This window comes from Littorina saxatilis, linkage group LG3 (genome assembly GCF_037325665.1).
Source record: "Littorina saxatilis isolate snail1 linkage group LG3, US_GU_Lsax_2.0, whole genome shotgun sequence".
Classification (NCBI taxonomy): domain Eukaryota; kingdom Metazoa; phylum Mollusca; class Gastropoda; order Littorinimorpha; family Littorinidae; genus Littorina; species Littorina saxatilis.
In genome coordinates this window covers 4,522,782-4,531,992 of record NC_090247.1, presented here as the reverse complement: position 1 = coordinate 4,531,992, position 9,211 = coordinate 4,522,782, and the positions used below count along the sequence as shown (strand labels likewise).

General features: G+C 45.5%; 1 long non-coding RNA gene across 1 annotated transcript; it reads left to right on the top strand.

The window, feature by feature from the left end:
- The first annotated feature begins 429 nt into the window (after positions 1-429).
- LOC138961468 (uncharacterized) lies at positions 430-9,009 on the top strand. The gene is made up of 4 exons (XR_011454192.1): positions 430-494; positions 6,102-6,242; positions 6,895-7,260; positions 8,857-9,009. It is a non-coding gene; the product is annotated as an uncharacterized lncRNA (long non-coding RNA).
- The last annotated feature ends 202 nt before the right edge of the window (positions 9,010-9,211 follow it).

Sequence of the window (9,211 nt, the reverse complement as noted above, 5' to 3'; positions counted from 1 at the left end):
CGTAAAGCAAGCGGGAAAATCATTTTGAAGGAGGCCAACACCGCAATACGTTAATGAACATTCTATGACAGATAAAGTCTTGAGAACGTCCAGTGACAAAAACGTCTGTGAAAAGGCTATGACAAATCAACAGAAAACTAATTCAAGCAATCGGAGAAATGAGTTCAGAGAAAAAGTAGCTACAAAAAAAGTCTATACAAATAGTATTTGATACTTTATAGAAAAACCATTTGAATCAAGCACTAAGGATAAATTGTTCGAAACAAGCAGAAACATAAGTTTGGAGATAAAACAGAGAAATATGAGTATATTCAAACAGTCTAGAATGCATCAGAGGAACCCCATTCAAGACAACAAGAAAGATAAAGTTCAGAGAAAAAACAAACAGCATGTTCTTACCGTATCTATCTTTATTTATCTGTTGCTGCTCAGGACAAAACACCTGAAAACTCCTCATCCTTGCCTGCTTGGTTGACTTACTGCTGGACGAACAGGTAAAACCTGACTTTCATATATCAATTAATTAATTAATCTTTACCTTAGTGGTGCTGCTGTTGTGCTTTTAGTTATGCGCTATAGAAATCTCCTTAATAAATAAATAAATAAATCTTAAATATACAGTGCATTTAGTGTAAACGATCGTGCAAACTACCATAGATCTGTTCAATGTTTTAACATAAGCAAAGAGCATTCTTCCACTGGGACGAATACTAAAAATCAACAGAGTAGTTGCCTCTGGTACATAGGGGGGACTCTTTGATGCGTTACTTTTGGAGATTGACATTGCTGTCACTAACGATTATTTCAGCCAAACTTCCCACTCTGCACAAAAAGCAGCAAGCCTGTAAAATGTGTGTACGTCTTTAGCGGTATGCTGATGCCCTCTCATGTATAAGCCTGCAAATAATAATTGTGGTCAATGTTCAAGAGATCGGTGTTTTTATAAACACTTTTTTCATTGATGCCGTAGGAAGATTTTATGGACACCTTATACAGATTTTGTGAGTGGCTTTCCATATTCCATTTACCCATAACACAGATTATACGGTTAGTGTACGCCTATAATTGTACCCTATGAATCCGGGAACAGACTACTTCCAATTCAGTAGGGGGGCGACTATCCTCAACCCGGCGGGTCCCCAGGTGGCGGATAGGGGAACGGCCCCCAGATATGGGGGCCAGCTGCGAATATAGAATAAGCAGTCCCGGACCAACTAGCGGTGTCCCTACCAGGACGGGGTGGGTTGGCAGATGGCACTGACTACCCTATAAATGCCCTACGTGTCCGATGACGGTTACACCATGCGGGTAAGAGCCGCATTAAAAGCTCTAGCCCCGGGGTGGGACCCCCGGTAAGAAATCCCCCATGTGTTCCCAGGGTTAGGTTTTTGAGCCAGGAACTAAGGGCGGGGTAACCCCGAAAGAAACCTAAGGGCTGAAGTCGGAGGATCTGGGCCAACAGGCGCACCTTAACCAACCACAGATCCACGCAAAAACGCAAAATGAAATGTCGACAGTCCGAAATGCACGCGATGGTGCTCGCCCTGTGACGTCCCGCCAGGCAGGTGCAGCGCCGGGCTCCATGCCTCAAAGGAGCCCAACCTCAGCTACTGGCGGTCCCTCCCAGCTGTTTCGTGGAGCCAGGGGACAGCGGGGGAGAGCAACTGGCCGAAACATCAAACGACAGCAACCGCTGATTGCCATGCAGTGGAACGCCGAAGGAGTCTTCAATAAAAAGACTGAATTAGAGCACACACTGTTTGACAAGAAAGTGAGTGTATGCTGCATACAAGAGACACACCTGCAGAGCAACAAAGCCTTCAAGATCAGAGGCTATCAGACCTTCAGGTCTGACCGAGAGAATAGGCACAAAGGGGGCATTCTGACCCTGGTGAGAAACAACATCAGTGCCTGCCAGACAGAGGTTTTCATGGAAGGAGCAGAGTACCAGAAGCTGAGGATCAAGAGTGGCTCAGTGGAAATGAACATCCTGAACTACTACTGCCCCAGTGATCGGCCCCTTTCTCTCGACACCATTCCAACCGACGACTCCCACTTCCTTGTGCTCGGGGATTTCAACAGTCACTCCCAGAGCTGGGGGTACGATCACATGGACAGACGAGGGGAGGAGGTCGAGAATTGGCAGGACGATCATCAGCTACAATTGGTGAACAACCCACATGATTCCCACACCTTCTACTCTAGACGCTGGAAAAGCACATCTACCCCAGACCTTGCCTTCTGCACGGAAGATCTGCATGGAAGCATGCAGAGAGAGGTGGGAGAGCAACTTGGTGGAAGCGACCACCGTCCAATCTACCATACAATCGACAAGCATTGTATGAGGATGCAGCCACTCCACGCGAGGTGGAATTACAAGAAGTCCAACTGGGCGTTCTTCAGACACAGGACCTGTGAGCTCACACGGAGCGTCCGGGTAGAGGGCAGGGCCATCAACACTGTCACAAAGGAATTCAACTCCTGTGTCCTACAGGCAGCCAGAGAGACCATCCCACGTGGAGCCCGTAGAGAATACAAGCCATACTGGAGCAACCTACTACAAGAACTCCAAGATGATCTTGAGGCTGCCAGGAAGAACGCGGAGGAGATCCCCTCACAAGAGAACCACAACTGCCTCCAAAAAGCCAAGGCCAGATTCCTGAAAGAAAAGCTGCAAGCTATCCGTAGAAGCTGGAGAGAGAAGACAGCCTCACTTAACTTGGAGAAAGATGGAGAAAAGTTATGGAAACTTACCAAACAGCTGAGCGATGAGGAAGTGAGAGGAGCCAACATCACCATCGAAGACAGAGGCGAAATCCTTACTGGAAAGCAAGCCGCCGATCACTTTGCCAACAGCTATGCAAGCGAAAGCCACCTCAATGTTGGAGCAGAGAAACAGAGGGAGGCAAGAAAGGAACAAAGAGAAAGGAGAAACAACAAAGCTAGCCCAGAAGCCATGGAAGCACCCTTCACTCATCAGGAACTACGCCCGGCACTACGCAAGCTGAAAAACAAGAAGTCGCCAGGGCCCGATGGGATATCCAACGAAATGCTGAACCATCTGGGAAGTGCTGCTGTTGGCAAGCTTCTCGACATCTTCAACCTCAGCTGGAAAGAAGGCCAAGTCCCACAAGTTTGGAAAGAGGCTACAATAATCCCTATACACAAGAAAGGAAAAGACAAGAAGAAAGCCCCAAGCTACCGTCCAATCAGCCTCACGAACTGTGTGGTCAAGACCATGGAAAGGATGGTGAATCAACGCCTTCTTTGGTATCTGGAGAAAGAAGACATCCTTGCACCAGAGCAAGCAGGCTTCCGCCAGTTCCAGAGCACAGAAGACCAGGCCACCTACCTGTCTCAGGAGATTGAGGATGCCTTCCAGAATCAGAAGATGGTCTTTGCAGCCTGGATAGACCTACAGAAGGCGTTTGATAGAGTGTGGACAGATGGCCTTCTGGTGAAGACACAGAGATGTGGAGTCAGTGGAAAGATGCTGTCTTGGATACGATCCTTCCTGCACAACCGCAGATCGAGGGTCACAGTCAGCAGCCGATTGAGCAGGAGGGTTCTGATACGACACGGTGTCCCACAAGGCGGAGTGATCTCGCCAACTCTCTTTTTGATCTTCATCAACGATCTGCTGCCTGAACTGCCAAAGGGAGTCAAAGCTGCTTTATATGCTGACGATCTGGTAATGTGGTGCACCGAAGAACATTCAACCACAGCAACATACCGCCTGCAGCTGGCAGCTGACAAACTTGCAGCCTGGGCAGACGACTGGTGTGTCAAGATCAATCTAGAGAAATCCACGACCACACTCTTCACCTTGTCCCCAAAACAAAAGCCAGGAGTCATCAAACTTGGCGACACACCACTCAGGAATGATGACGAACCAACGTACCTCGGTGTCACATTCGACAAACGACTGACCTGGAAACCACAGACCCAGAAAGCAGAAAACAAAGCCAGACGCAAATTGGCAATCATGAGAAAGCTGGCTGGAACAAACTGGGGTGCCAGTGAGAAGACCCTGAAGACACTGTATGAAGGCACGGTGAGACCCCAACTTGAATACGGAGCCCCAGCCTGGTCAAGCGCTTGCAAATCCAACCTGCAAGCCCTGGACAAAGTCCAGAATCAAGCACTCCGTATCCTGACAGGAGCAATGAGGTCAACTCCAATCAAGACCATGGAGTCCCTGACAGGAGTCCAACCGTTGATCACTCGAAGAGACACAAAGACACTCATCCAAGCAGAGAAATACAAAAGCCTACCAAAGCACCCAATGAACAGCAGAATGGAAAAACCTATCAGGAACAGGCTGAAACGCTCAAGCTTTGTGCACCAAAGCAGAAGCCTCAAGCGACAGTACCTACCCCACCTGCCGGAAAGCACTCTGCCGCTCGATGCCACAGGAACATGCCCAACACCTTGGGAAGCCAACCAGAGGGTCCTCGAGATCAACACAACTGTGAAAGGCGTGACATCACGGGACATGAGTGACACCAGTAAGAAGGCGCTTACCCTGGCCATGATTGCAGACCACTACCCTGAAGAAGCGTGGATCAGCCACTGATGCTGTGAGAGATGGAGGAGCCGGCGTTCTAGTTCGGTACCCAGAGGGAGAGGCACAAACAGCGAGCATTCCCACAGGTTTGCACTGCTCCAACTATAGTGCAGAAGTACAGGCCTTGAAGACAGCAGCCACAATAGTTGACGGATCAGACCATGAATGCCCTCAGGTCGTCTTTCTGACAGACGCAATGTCAGCACTCCAAGCTCTGTCTGCCAACAAAGAAACTGAGCTCAACAACGCCCTCCAACAGGTTGCTCAGAACCGAAGGGTCGTGCTTCAGTGGGTGCCCGCTCATTGTGACATAGCAGGAAACGAGGCTGCAGACAAACTTGCCAAGGAAGGTGCCTCAAAGGAACAGTTCACGTCCCAGCTGCAGTACAAGGAAAAAAAGACAATCATCAAAAACAAGAGGAAAACCAGAGCGGAGAAAGATGACTACCACCTGCTCCAACGTGAAGAACAAGTCGTCCTACTCAGACTCCGCACTGGACATAACAGACTAAACCATCATATGGCCACAAAGCTGAAGCTAGTTCCCTCACCCCTATGTCCGTGTGGCAAAAATCAGACAGCAGAGCACATCCTGCAGGCTTGTCCATACCACAGTGCTCTGAGGGACACCACCTGGCCAGAGGAGACAGCGCTACAAAAGAAGCTATATGGCCCCAAAGAGGACTTGGAGAGGACAGCACGTTTCGCCCTGCAGTCCGGACTGACGATCTAACAGCGAACGACAAGAAGAAGAAGAAGTACCCTATGAATATATTGAGGCTATATGCTGCCACTGTGCAGGTATATTCAAAAGTGTGACCATCGTCCCCACCCAGCCACCCACCTACCCCCACCCCCCACCCCCTCTTAGCCCCACCCACCATATTGTCCAGGTATGTGTGTGTGTGCATGTGAAGTCAACGAGTAGTCAGTCATATCTTCTGTCGATAAACCTCGTGAATGCTGTATGTTATGTTCATGTGTATATATACAAGAAAAGAACAAATAAACAACAAACAAACAAAACAAAAAAATCCTGGACAGATCTCTGGTGATTTTATACACGGAAAGGAAGGTATATGTACTTACTTGCCAATTCGAGATGCACCTTATTATATTGATCAAATATGATGTCGAAGAATAGAATACCATGCTGCCCTTCATAACGTATTATAAGTTTCAGTTTTTTTGTAAATCACCATTTTCTTAAAAGCTGCAAAAGTTGAATGAGAATTATATTTTAAAGACTTCTCACGAAACCAAAGAACTCACTTCCGCGATGTTTTTTTCCGGAGTCCCTAGTGGTAGTCACGTCAATTTTATAAAGTAGGAACGTAGCCTTTTTTTAAGAAAGTATACGCAAAACTTTATTTTCTAAAGAAAGCCCCGGGGTTACGATTTCCAAAGAAAAGTAAGCTTAGCAGATAATGATAACAACAACTTTAGAACGGGACTACTGAAACGTTTCTGTAAACTGAATCTGAACTTCTCACGTTACCTTGAATATTCATAAAGTCAACATTTTGATTGGCAGGCTGATGTCACGTGGCTATAAAGACGAATTGATGGAGGATGACGTCTACGAGCTTAACTCACGTGACAGGATGTTGAACGCTGGGGAAGTGTTTTGGGAAAATCAAATCTTCCGCCGACCCTGTAACCCGGCCGCGGAAAGGTAACAGTTTCCTTCAAATATCAATAAAGCGTACAGTTTTCAGATATAACCGTGGAGTATACATTTAGCCACTGGAAATACAGTATTTTTTATTTTTTTTATTTCATGCTTTTTAATCCCATGACATTAGTATATGAACGTCATGATGGACGATGTCCCACAAAAATGGATGTTCCTGCGTGCCGTGTACCCCCATTATAACCGCAGCCTATTGTGTGCAAGCTTACATCGTTGTTTCAAAGACAAAAATATTGGTTTCTGGCTCTGTTCGGATAAGCAACCCTCATTAAAGACGCTTTGTGTAAGAATGAGTATACGCAATCCGCTTATTTTTATTTCCAGCTGTTCTACGTCCAATCAGTTGTCGATTGTACAGATATTGGTCTGAAGAATACTCCACATTCAAGTTTGTGTGCATGTTGTCCTCGAAAACAACCCATATAACACCAGATTCCTGATTTCACAAGGTACACAGAACCACAGTTGATTGCCGTAACCTGTCTATCTTGTTCTGTGTTTAACCCTAAAGTTGATAAAAGCCATGTATTTGACTGATTTTTCTCCAATATACAATGGCGACTCTTCCATGTTCGTCATTTTTAACGTGAGTACAGTGCTTTTTGGTCTTTTTGTTTTTTCTCCCACAAAGCAGGGCAGACGCAGACGCCTCAACCAGCAAGCAAAGAAAACAGTCTCGGCGAACCGGCTTGGTCAACGAGAAGACTCCACTACTCTCGGCACAATGGAACCAAGACCACAAGTCTGTTGAAATTTCCACGAGACTTCCACTCAAGATTTCCGAGACTAAAAGCAAAACAGTGCTTTCCACGATCGACATCGTTGAAAGAGACAAAGCCTGGAAAGACGACAAAAACGGACCGAGGGAAAGAAATAGTGTAGCTGGAGAACTTTCGTTGGGTAGAACGTTGGTCAAGACTTTCTTTGGGTCAACCTTGGTCAGCAACTTGTTCAAACTACCTCACGATCTACTGCTACTTGCCAACCCGTTACTGCTGGGGTAAGGACTGCGTTGTTGTTGTTGTTGTTGTTGTTGTTGTTGTTGTTGTTGTTGGTGGTGGTGGTGGTGGTGTTGTTGTTGTTGTTGTTGTTGTTTGGGTAAGGACTGTGCAAGTGAGTTTAATGTCCACAATTAATGATCTCCTGTCAACAGTCCATCAAGAGGTTGTGCAGGGCCGGACCCAGGGGGGGGGGGTTCCAGGGGTTCCGGAACCCCACCCCTGGAAAAAGCATGTACCTTGCTTTGACTTTTACTAGTTTTAGTACCAAAACAATGCTGCTCTTAACCCTCAAAACAAGGCACAGAATGCACCAGATTGCACATATTTTAACCGTTTTTCAACAATTTTCCGGGGGAGCATGCCCCGGACCCCCCTAGTTCGCGCGCCTGCTTTGCAGGCGCGTGCTTGTGGCTTCGCCACTCCGCTGATTTGCCCCCCCCAAAAAAGGAGGAACCCCCCCCCTTACAACTCATTTGGTCCGGCCCTGGTTGTGTGCCTTGGACATGCACATGGTGCTACAAGAGGGAATCGGATGTCAAAATTAGAACAGCCTGGGTTCTCCCTGTGTACAGTGGGATCTTTTTTATATTTAGTCAAGTTTTGACTAAATATTTTAACATCGAGGGGGAATCGAAACGAGGGTCGTGGTGTATGTGCGTCTGTCTGTCTGTCTGTCTGTGTGTGTGTGTAGAGCGATTCAGACTAAACTACTGGACCGATCTTTATGAAATTTGACATGAGAGTTTCTGGGTATGAAATCCCCATACGTTTTTTTCATTTTTTTGATAAATGTCTTTGATGACGTCATATCCGGCTTTTCGTGAAAGTTGAGGCGGCACTGTCACGCCCTCATTTTTCAACCAAATTGGTTGAAATTTTGGTCAAGTAATCTTCGACGAAGCCCGGGGTTTGGTATTGCATTTCAGCTTGGTGGCTTAAAAATTAATTAATGACTTTGGTCATTAAAAATCTGAAAATTGTAAAAAAAAAATAAAAAATTATAAAACGATCCAAATTTACATTTATCTTATTCTCCATCATTTGCTGATTCCAAAAACATATAAATATGTTATATTCGGATTAAAAACAAGCTCTGAAAATTAAATATATAAAAATTATTATCAAAATTAAATTGTCCAAATCAATTTAAAAACACTTTCATCTTATTCCTTGTCGGTTCCTGATTCCAAAAACATATAGATATGATATGTTTGGATTAAAAACACGCCCAGAAAGTTAAAACAAAGAGCGGTACAGAAAAGCGTGCTATCCTTCTTAGCGCAACTACTACCCCGCTCTTCTTGTCAATTTCACTGCCTTTGCCGTGAGCGGTGGACTGACGATGCTACGAGTATACGGTCTTGCTGAAAAATGGCATTGTGTTCACTTTCATTCAGTGAGTTCGACAGCTACTTGACTAAATATTTTTAATAAATGTATTGCGCTAAAGCCAACTGTGGCTTTGTTAGAACATAACGTTGAAGTTCTAATAAAGTGTTTCTTTTTGTCTATGATTCAAAGTTCCATAAACTTATCTTTCTTGTTATTTGTTAATCAAGGACAATTTACAAATTGCTTTGTTTGTTGTGTTCCAGGGAACTAATCAGATTGTGTGATGACGTCACAGTGCCCGCATGGCGAGGTTACGTCACTGGCGCCGCTCTCAGTGCGTCACTGATACTTCAAGCACTGCTCTTTCATCTGACCTTTCACCTCACCATGACCCTAGGCCTCAGGGTCAAAGCTGCCATCACCGCTGCTATTTTCAAAAAGGTTGACAATAGTAGTAGTAGTAGTAGTAGTAGTAGTAGTAGTAGTAGTAGTAGTAGTACAAGTATAGTAGTAGTAGCAGCAGCAGCTGTTTGTTGTTGTTGTTGTTGTTGTTGCTGTTGTTGTTGTTGTTGTTGTTGTTAGTTTCCACAATCAGACAAAGTTGTATTGTATTGTATT